Here is a 10453-nt window from a genome sequence, read left to right on the forward strand (position 1 = left end):
GAGGGTGTCCCCAGACAAGGGAGGAATCTCCACACACACACCCCAAGAAGGGTTATGTCAGAAGAAACTGACTGCATTAGAGGGGACTGGACTTTTATAACATAAAGTGATTGACTGCTATCACTTTACAGGCTGACTATCACCTTATCTGTCAAATCAGACTTCAAAAAGCGGGCTGTGTGTTCAAAGTCTCGTGAACCAGAATGCTTTTAGCATAATTAACACCAAGACAACAACACCTTGGCTCCAGCAGTTGATCTTGCATGATAGCTTGCATGATAGCTTGATTGGATTTTAGGCCTTATCAGAGTGGGTCTATCCTGCCACAAAATCCAAAGCACAGCATTTACGGGAAATGAACTCCAATCTAGACAGCACGGAGAACTTTTGACTGTGACCTGAATGCTGAACTGCTTAACAGTGAAGCTGCAGCTGGAATGGCCAGCTAACCATCCTCCATGGTTTCCAGTGCTGTGCAGTTCAAACACCTGGCACTTTCTAATCAATCTCTCTAGACCCTGTTGACACCAGTTCAGAAACACTGATAATGGTGGCAAATGGAGCTGAGATCTCATAGAACCATTTAAGCTAGACTATAGCTCTGCCCTTATGCAGAGTTCACGCCTTGTTCCTGCCTTCATAGTCAGCCAAACCCTCAGTGAGAACGTGGACAGAACAGTCTCTTCCAGCCCACAAAAAACTGCAGAAAAAATATGCGTGGTCTGGTACTCAGATTCATCTCAAGGGTTGATGCTACCTGCTCTACACTGGTGACAATATTGTTCTAATGGAGAATATAGATAGGAATACTTGGGTTTTGTCTGCAGAACTATATTTTGTGCCTGACAAAATATGAATGGCACTAATGAGGAGATATATTCTATGTATACGTATGTATACAACATTTTATATATAGAACATTTCATGCAGCTCCCACGTTCTGGACTTTATATGCTGATCCAGGATGCCTGCAAAAGACTCTTTCCTTGATTAAGGGAAAAAAGAAACCTGAAAAATAGAGGATCCCCCCTTAGTTGTCTCCTGTATTTGAAGCGTTCGTATGAGGACTCTGCCAAGCATGAAGCCGTAGTCACATGTTGTTTCATTCAGTCTTCCTTGCACTGATTCGTGGTGCGCAGCTGCTGTCTAAGTCAAAATGTCCTGTGGTGATGCACACTGAATTAGTGGAGAGGATGTCTAAACTGTAATCACTTTAAAAGCCAAATAACTTCATTATGGAATCAGTTTTTTATAATTCAGTGTTCCATATTTTGACAGGCATATCTTCCCTAAACATTGGCATTATTCCTGTCTGTCTTTCTCTGTGATCGCTTCCTCTAGTTAAGGCTGCCAACAACATTTCAAGAGATCACCTGAATATAGATTAGCACGTAATTTTTTTTTCTCAGTAAAATTTATATAGTCATAGATATCTGGAAATTTAAATCTGTCTAACCTAAGCAGCCATTTTAATTTGCAAAACATTATTATTGTGACCAATGTTTTCTCACATAGCTGTAGATTTAAAACATTCAATTACTATCTGGCAGCTCTAGTTCCTTAATTAAATTTTGTCCTGTGTTTTTCTTTCTGTCTGAAATGCTCTTCAATTATCCTAGATATTTTCCTCCTAGAGATTAAAACTAGCAGCATTTACAATCTCCTATTTGGGAGTGAGCCAGGTCTTTTTTTTTTTTTTTTTTTTTTTTTTTTTTTTTTTTTTTTTTTTTTTTTTTTTTTTTTTATAATTTCACTGCAGTCATTGCTGGCTAGAAGCAAATATATAATTAAAACACAAGTAAAAATGACAAAAACCAGTTATTAAATCTCAACCCACTCACCACGTCACATATTGGATATAACTTTAGAGAGAAAAAGGAAATAAGAATGAAGACAGAAAAAAAAAAAAGATAAAATTAATAGTATCTTTCTTAGACATTTAAAATAAAAAAGAGTTATCAAGATAGGGATGGACAACAAAACTGATATTTTTAGGTTTATAAACATTAAGGAATAACCAGTACAAAGGGCTTGGAGGCTGAGACAGAGCTGAAATTTTATGTGATTAAATGCTCATTGAACTGAGATGGAAGTAAGACAGGCAATATAACCCCAGGTTTTTGAACTTCAAGGACTAGTGATGCCACATTAAATTTATGATGCAAACAAAACTAGCACAAAATATTTAAGTTTCAAAGCAATTACATATTGGGCCGATGGGATTATCCAAAACCTCAGGAACCCTTTTTAATCTTCTAGGGAACACATCAATTTGGAAGGAAATTTTCAGCTTCATAAAAAACAGGAATGCAAGTATCTTCAAAGGATAAACAAAAACTACATATTTAAAGTGACAGAAGTCCTGTGGTTTACTTAAATATATCTTTATCTAGAAAGGTAGAAAGATTAGAGGGTATAATTAGTATACTAGGTTAACCTTCTGTAGCTAAACATGGTTTAACTGGCAGCATGTAGTCTGCATGCAATCTGTGGGATCTTCTGTTCTATCTGCTGTTTTTTTCTTGAAGGAAATAGGGAATAACTGTTTGGATTGAGTTTATTTGTCAAGGACTATCTCTGCTCTTCCAGGAAAAGCCTCTTGCATTTAGTACTCTATGATTCAGAAAGGTCTGCCAACAATGTTCCTAGATCAAAAATGTTCAAAGGAAGATGTCATCTGGCAGAATCAGGACAACTGTTGATAGTTCAATGTAGTTTTTGTGGGAGTTCCCAGAATCTGAACTTGGCTGCTGTATTTAATGTCTTTTTTACTACGATGGACTAAGTCTTACATAGACAATATCATTTTCTTTCAATTTAGCTTTAGCAGCTATGACCTGTCAAAAGAGTGAGAGATTCTGTCTGTCCTGGGGCTGTCCAGGATTGGATTTCCAACATCTCTGGACTTGGAGAGCTAGCAGTGGGAAGGGAAGTTTGAGGTGGATATTGCCAAGATGTTCACTTTGTCATTACACCGAGAAGGCAAAATATCATTGCAAAAACTCTTGACAAATGGTTGATTTGGTAAGTGAGACATATGGAAGAGTTCAAGAGAGCTTAGGAGTGAAATTTCTGCTGAAATCTCAGGACATGAAAACTTTTATCAGTCGATAAAACTTTTAAAGGCACAGTGAAGTATTTTGATTGAAAACTTGGATCTTTCTTACTCAAGCACCAAATGCATGAGTGCTGACGTAGCATTTGGATTTAAATTAATTTGCTTGTTTCTCGCTGAAAATGCATAGTCCTTTAAGACTGATTTTGTGAGTAGTGAGCAGCAGGTAATCCTCTGGTTTTATTGCTTCTCCAGGAGCTGCAGTCCCTCAGAACTTGTGTTGGAAAGAGAGGAGTGCAGTAAGTAGGTGGACATCTGCGCTTTGTGGTTGTGGAGTGAACTGTGTTAAAGGGAAATTTCCCATAGAAAGTAACGTAGGAACAAGATAAGGTTTGGGGAGAACACAAGGGGTTGTCAGGGCCTACGGTCACAATGTACAAGCAGTTTTGCAACTGATAACATTGTATGATAAATTAAAGGAAGTTTCTTAGGGGCTGAGAGGTTCATATTTGTATCAGAAAATAAAATCGCCACCAAAGCAAACAGAATATAGTCCAGTAAAAATCTATTGCTATTTCTAATTTCTAAAGCTGCACAGTTCTCAAACTCAGTATGTTAAAATACTTTGTTACACCTTTTGTTGTTGTTGAGGTCTGATGTTCTGCTATTTCATCATCACTTCAACATAGAATTTCTTCAGTCTAACTCTGAAATTTGTATTGGATTTTGTTACAGACTTGATATTACAATAACTGCAAAAGAGCAACAGTGTCTTCATTTCCCAGCACCTGTTTGGTTGTCTCCAAATGTTTCATCACTGCCAACATTTTGGTTTTTGCTGGTTATATTTACTTAGAGTGTTGAAAAGATTCAATAATGTATCATTCATTTGTAGGATCTACAAATGACAGGTATTTGGCTTTTATTTGACGAGAACTGCACATAGGCAAAGTTTTCTAACAAAACATAAACAGTAGAATAAAAAGAAGGAGGAAGAGGTGAGACAAACATGGGTGGGATGGGGCAGTGTGTGGGTGAACCAAAACAAACAAACAAACAAACCCCTACAGCTTCGGTTGTAGCGTACAAAAGCAGAACTGAACTGCCCCTAGTTACAGTGGACAAATGAAGCTGGTCACTTCAACACCTTTGAAAGGAAAATTCAAGTAATTTGGATCCCTGACAATCTTAACTTTGCAGTTCACGCTGTGTAACTAAAGGGTTCAAGAACACACAGGAAAGAACAGAGGGCTTTAAGGCTATCAAACAAATCTTTCACATACAATACACGCAAAATAAAGGCAAAGCTGATATTTTCCCATATTTTTAAGGATATTTTGAAATCAAGTCTTTCTATGTTTCCTGCAGATGCACTGAAAATAAGGATATTTAAATTCATCCTGCCAGTGCTTCTGTATGTTTATTTCCCTTTGATGCTCCACTAACCATCCCCTTGCCTCCCTCAGGGGCACTAATGGAGGCAGAGACATAGTACACACAAAGATGAAGATTTCAAAGGTTTTACAGTTAGTCTGTAGTGAAGCAGATGCTGCAAATCAGATTTATGAGGCTGCAGTAAGGAAGCATCTTGAGGAGGAAAAGTAGTGAGGACATGTTTACATTGATGTGAGAGCAGGTCTACAGGCAGTGTGTCTGCAAAATACCTTCCACGGCTTCTGCTGTGGGGGCAGCTGGAATAATAAAAATATTAGACAAACAGTTCCACAGAACTAAGGAAGCCAAATTCCCACAAATCTATATCCTGCATTCCCTATTTCCATTTCTCCCTTTATAGCCCTCTCCAGTTCCAAGCCAAAATATCAGCTTCTTGCCTTCTCCTGTCCTCCCTAAGACCATTTCAGAACCTACAGCCCTTTCTGTAAGTACCATTGGCATTTCTGTGTTCCCAGCACCCTTGCACTGCAATGGCCTATCTCCCCTGTGATGCCTCTTAGCTACCTCTTTTGATCCATCACTTGGACCAGGGACATCATCTGCTGTGGCGTGTTCATAGCTGCGTGTCTGCCTGTCTGCCTCCCAGAAGAATGTACAGACTTCATTATCACTACATTTCCCTTTTCTGATGCATGAATAAGTTATCTCCACTTCACTTGGGCATCTGTTTGGTAGATTTTGCTATCTAGCAAAAAGAAAGGACAAATCAACTTCAAATTAATACAAAAATTTATATATTTTATCTGCTAATAATAGAAGACCCACTCAGCTGAGTCAGGAACATACTCTGCATATGCTTGTGTTAGATGAGATGAACCCTCCCTTAGAAACATCACAACTGATGAAATATAGTGTGTGTACAAATCTTTCCAGAATCATTCATTGTGCTGATGAATCCAATTTTGTTTCAGTTACAAAAATGTGATGAACCAGATAACATGTAAAAAATGATGCAACCCAGAAGTCAATTCCCCAGATCCTGTCTATTGGTTTCAGAGCAAAGTTTGCCTAGCTCAGAATTTAAGAGATTTGGGTAGACCTCTTATTCTGTTCTCCCTAAAACAAGTAATATCAACACAAATTGTTTATTGTGTTACCAGAAGAGTTTAGGAAACAAAACACTTTCTTTCTAGTGCCTCCTCAAGTATTGTTAGAGATTAAATAAAATGTAAAGGGAAAACCTTCTGCCTCCATTACGAAGCAAAAAGCGTGAGGCACCAGCAGGTGGTGCTGACACAACAAATTAGCAGGATCGGCAGGCTCAGCTTTAAGGCCACCACTACAAAAGTCTTCCTCCCAGCTGATATCATTACCACATCACTTTCTAATTTTAAATATTGTCGTCTTATTGCTGTGAAGGCTGGGAACTGTAGCTGTGTACCAATGCCACACAGGTCTAAGTTCTACATATACAGAGAACAAAGATACAACATACAGCATGCTGTTCCTCCACTGGCCCAAGGAAACAGGTTAAAAACATGTAACACAGTGTTTTGAAAAAACACTGCCAATGAACTAAAGGTCAAGTTGAGATGGTTTCTTTACCTTCAGAATAGTTCTCACCTGCATGGATACCCTTGTATTACTGCAAACATAGAGACATGCCTGAAAAGTTGCATTGTACAGCAGGCACTGGAAAAAAAATTTGTAGAGAAATAGTCTCTCCCTAAAACAGTGTCCCTACCACTTCAACTTGTTATCTGAAATCAAATCATTTACCCTGTGAATTATTCAAAGAAAAACATATTTCTCACAAAGTCCTCCTAATATAAATATCTCATGGTTACATACTTGTGGAAAGCTATGGTTGTCCTGGAGTCTTTTCTTCTTCCTGTCTGTAAGAGCAGAGCTTAATCATAAGTTAAGGTGAAATTTTAGGAAACACCAGTAGTACATTATAAGGAACTTAATCCCAGGAAATATTAATTTGTTCTTTAATTTGCTAGTAGTAATTGCAATGCATGGCTTTGTTAAATTTCTGTCTCTTGTAAGTAGAGTTACACGCAGTTCTCACTTGTCCTTTCATGCTATTTGCACCGAATATTATAAAATTTTATTAGGTCCCCATATCTTTTGGAAACAACTCCAATTCTGTCTTGTTTTATTCCTTTTTGTCCTTATTTCTTTTATCCTTTATTACTTCTTCCTTCTTGGAGCACAGTTTGACATGTTCCTCTCCCCACTTTTTTTTTTTTTTTTTTTTTTTGAGGATGAAATTAAGAGTACTAGGGAATATGGGGAATACTTCTTCCCCATTCTCTTAAGCTTCTGACCTTTAACTCAGGGCAAGCTCTAGAAAGTCATCTACGAGCATCCTGCCCATGCAGCCTTTCCTTTCATTTCTGCATTTTTCATTTCTCACCTTTGGCAGTTCTTTAATCTTCCCTCATTGCTGAAACAGTAAATGGAAGCCATGAGGAGGGAAGGAAGAATTAAAGGACGTGAATAACAAGAGACAGCTGTTGACTGCTACTCTTCTGCCAATGCAGTATCTTCTAGGCCCTTACAGACAAATTATAGAAATCTGAACCTACAAATCACCTTCCCATTAATTTGCATTAGTGAGGTCAGCCCATGGTGGAGCCCTAGAAGCTGCCACACCTTGCAAGCTGAGAGATGATGAACACCACCTGTGCTATTTCAGTATATGTGAACTTTGGAAAAAGACCACCTGAAAAATGTCTGTAAAGAAAGAATGCTGGAAAAATAGACATCTCCTGTGAGTCTTTGAAGTGCTCTGTACAAAGCAAATGCACAGGAGTTCAGGAAAGGTCACTTGGTGTGGCACAAGTTGTTAGATTGATGCTTGCAGGTTTCTGCATACTGGAGTAACTGGGAATCAACTGCAACTTATTTTTAGAAGCAAAATGTTTTTCTTCCATTAACTTCCTTTTTTAATATCAGGTTTGGCCCTTGCTCAATCAGGATGAAAAATTAAAATCTTGAAATATATTCATGAGCAAAATTACATAGGGAATCTTATTTATTCTTTGTTGCTTAGTTTTGATAGTTTGGAGTAGCTTGAATTTCCAAATAAACAACTTACTAGAGTTGGAATATCCCAATTAATAGTGATGCCACTAGACATTTTGACAGGTTCAAAATGTGCAGGTTTTTTCTCAAAATATTTTTAGGGACAAGTATTTGTTGAAAACAAAGCCCTTTCCTCACTAACACATCAGCTCTGACAATATGGCACTTGGCAGTCAAAAAATCACTTGAGTGAGAAATTTCTGCTCACCTGTATTTATAAGAGGGGAGAGTTAGGCAGTTCTGCAGTCCTATCTCTTTGTTCTTCCCCACAGACGACTGTGAAAATACTCTTGAGGTTCTCCAAGTTCTTCACCTAGTAATCTAGTCACTCATCTCTGAGTGAAAGCACTTTCTTGTTATCTGCCCTGTTGTGACACTATATTTCAGACTGATGTGAAATGATGTACCTGTCAAATATATTAACAAATTTTGATCCAGTTAGTGCAAAAGCATAGTAAAAACCGTCCCAGTTTGGACAGTCTGTGTGTTCCCTGGTGATGCTGGACATCTTCCCATTCACCTCTAATCAGGGAAGACCTATTGTTTGCTACAGCACTGACAAGCAACATTAGCAGGCCTTACATTATTAAAAGAATTTCTGAAGAGTTAATTCCTGCTTCTGATGTGATTTGCTATTTAAGAGCTACAAGCTGTTAATGGGTCACTGCCTTCAAAAACCAGGTTGCTGGGAGTTTCCCCTAGGGTGTTTATGTAAACCTCAATTCCTGTCTTTGACCTGTTTTGTCTTTAAGTGAAAAGCACTTTAAAAAGAAAGGTGTCTTCAACACTCATTTTCAATTTTACTGTGTAATTCTACCTGATGAGACACTAGTAAAGGCAAAACCTTCCCAAGATGGATATTTCAAAGTTGTACAATTATGATGGAGCCAAATTTCTTGGAGAGACTCTTCCTCATGGAATATTTTACATGGTCCAAATCTCATGCATGACTGCATAGGTAGTCAGTGGCTATAGGGCATTTTGGCCCTTGTTTAAAATAACTTAGTATTACATGTATACAACTTCTTATTATACTGGATGTGTATCAATCTGCTGTCAAGTTTGGTCTGCTTGCAAGTTTGGTCGCTATTACAAGCTGCTGATTTTTTCAAGGTTACTTCTATGTATCTCTACCCTCATGACTGTAAAACTGTGTTCAGTATTGGTGGTTTCAACAAATAGCTGGTATTGGCCCAGGAATCAAACGTGTTTGCAAGGCATAGCACCTTCAGATACACTGACATTAGTCTAGCAGAGCCAGAACAAATGCTGTGGGTGAGTGCTGTCAGCCTACCTCTCACAGGAGAGAAACAATAACATGATAGAGATCTTTGATCAACAGAGAGATTTCTTTTGTAGTGACACCTGTGGCACAGCACATCTGTGAAGCAATTAGATGCTACATTTGTATTAGGAAGGAAATGAACTGATTTTTTTATTGTGAAAGAAAGAGGGGGAAATGGTGACTTGCTCAACAGAATATTGTTGCATTAAGTAATAAAAAAGAGCATATTTTGGGCCATTGAGGGACCCTTCTGTATTTCTCTTATTAATAATGACATTAAGCTCAATTTGCCTGTCCAATTATACCCTGAATTTTCAAAACCCTTCCACTTCAGAATGTGACTGGAATATTGGATTGCACAGTTGAATGTCTGGATCATTTCAGTCATCAGAAGCTGCTTTCAGTGCTAGCCAAGGAGGCCAGTATGGGGAATTTGTATTGGAGTCTGGAGGCTTGATTGTGTGGAGAGTGTATGCTGGTTTAAGGTGAAGTGTGGTTTACAGGATTCAGGATTGTGATCTGTGACTTCAAGAACTGCTATTTGTCAACTGCATGGAGAAAACTACTTATGTGCTTTCCTACTGTGTGACAAAAATAAAGAAACATGACTTAGATCACCCATCTTTAAGTGGATACTGTAACCTCACAGAAAGTTCAAGTAAGAAAGTTCAGTGTTTTGATTTAGGTTACAATAGCTTTGAAAGGGTTAAAAATATGGGTGTTGAAAGAGACATAATGTAACAGGAGCAGTTCAGTCATCAGAATAATTATACTGGTAGCACAGTCCAAAACTTTTTCACATGTAGACGAACTTGAGAGCCTTCAGGCTGTAATGTGATCTGTACAGGTTAACTGTTCTGACATAGTTAATTATTATACCTTTTGTTACAACTGAAGGTGAAGTTTGGTAGAAATCAACAACTGAACACTGCGGAAAGCAAAATTCTAAGTCTGAATTCCGTGAATGTTGGAAAGTTGAGATTTGCAAGGAAAACTTTCTTTGTATTTTAATTTAATAAAGTTATCAGTTACTCCTGTATTTGATGTGCTTCCAGCACACCTCCGAGCAAAGTCAGCATGTTCATACTCCCTGCAATAGAATTTTATGACAGAGAGGCTGATTTTTTCCAAGTAACTGAAGTGGCTACAGACAGAAAAATGTCTAATGGGATTTGGTGTCTAAATACTTTTAAAAATCTGGTCATAAGTGATTCGCTTAGGATTACAGTGCAAACCTGTGATGGAGACTTAAACTGAGGTTTTAGGAAAGGTCTGCCTGAAAAAGCCTAGTTCCAGAAGTGTACACTTATACTTGTGTATTTTTGCAATGAATTTATTTCCATCAACTTCTGACACAGTACAGGTTCTCTTTTGTTTAGCTTTGCTAAAATTGAAGATGAAACAGCTTCCTTCCTGTTATAACAAACTACCTCTTAGTATCCTGAAAACTCACTTCTAATGTAGAGTTTCTAACTTTGTTCTTTTCCTGAATATACATTTAACTCGTTTGTTCTTTGACTTTGAGAGACCATGGCATGAGGTCAATACCAAAAAGTGGTTGGAATTTTAAATATAGACTAGAGGCAGAGATCCTGTTGACATTTGAAAAATCTGAGCTCTTCTAT

This window comes from Empidonax traillii, unplaced genomic scaffold (genome assembly GCF_003031625.1).
Source record: "Empidonax traillii isolate 1590-97213 ecotype Southwest subspecies unplaced genomic scaffold, ASM303162v1 scaffold365:size559728, whole genome shotgun sequence".
Taxonomy (NCBI): Eukaryota; Metazoa; Chordata; class Aves; order Passeriformes; family Tyrannidae; genus Empidonax; species Empidonax traillii.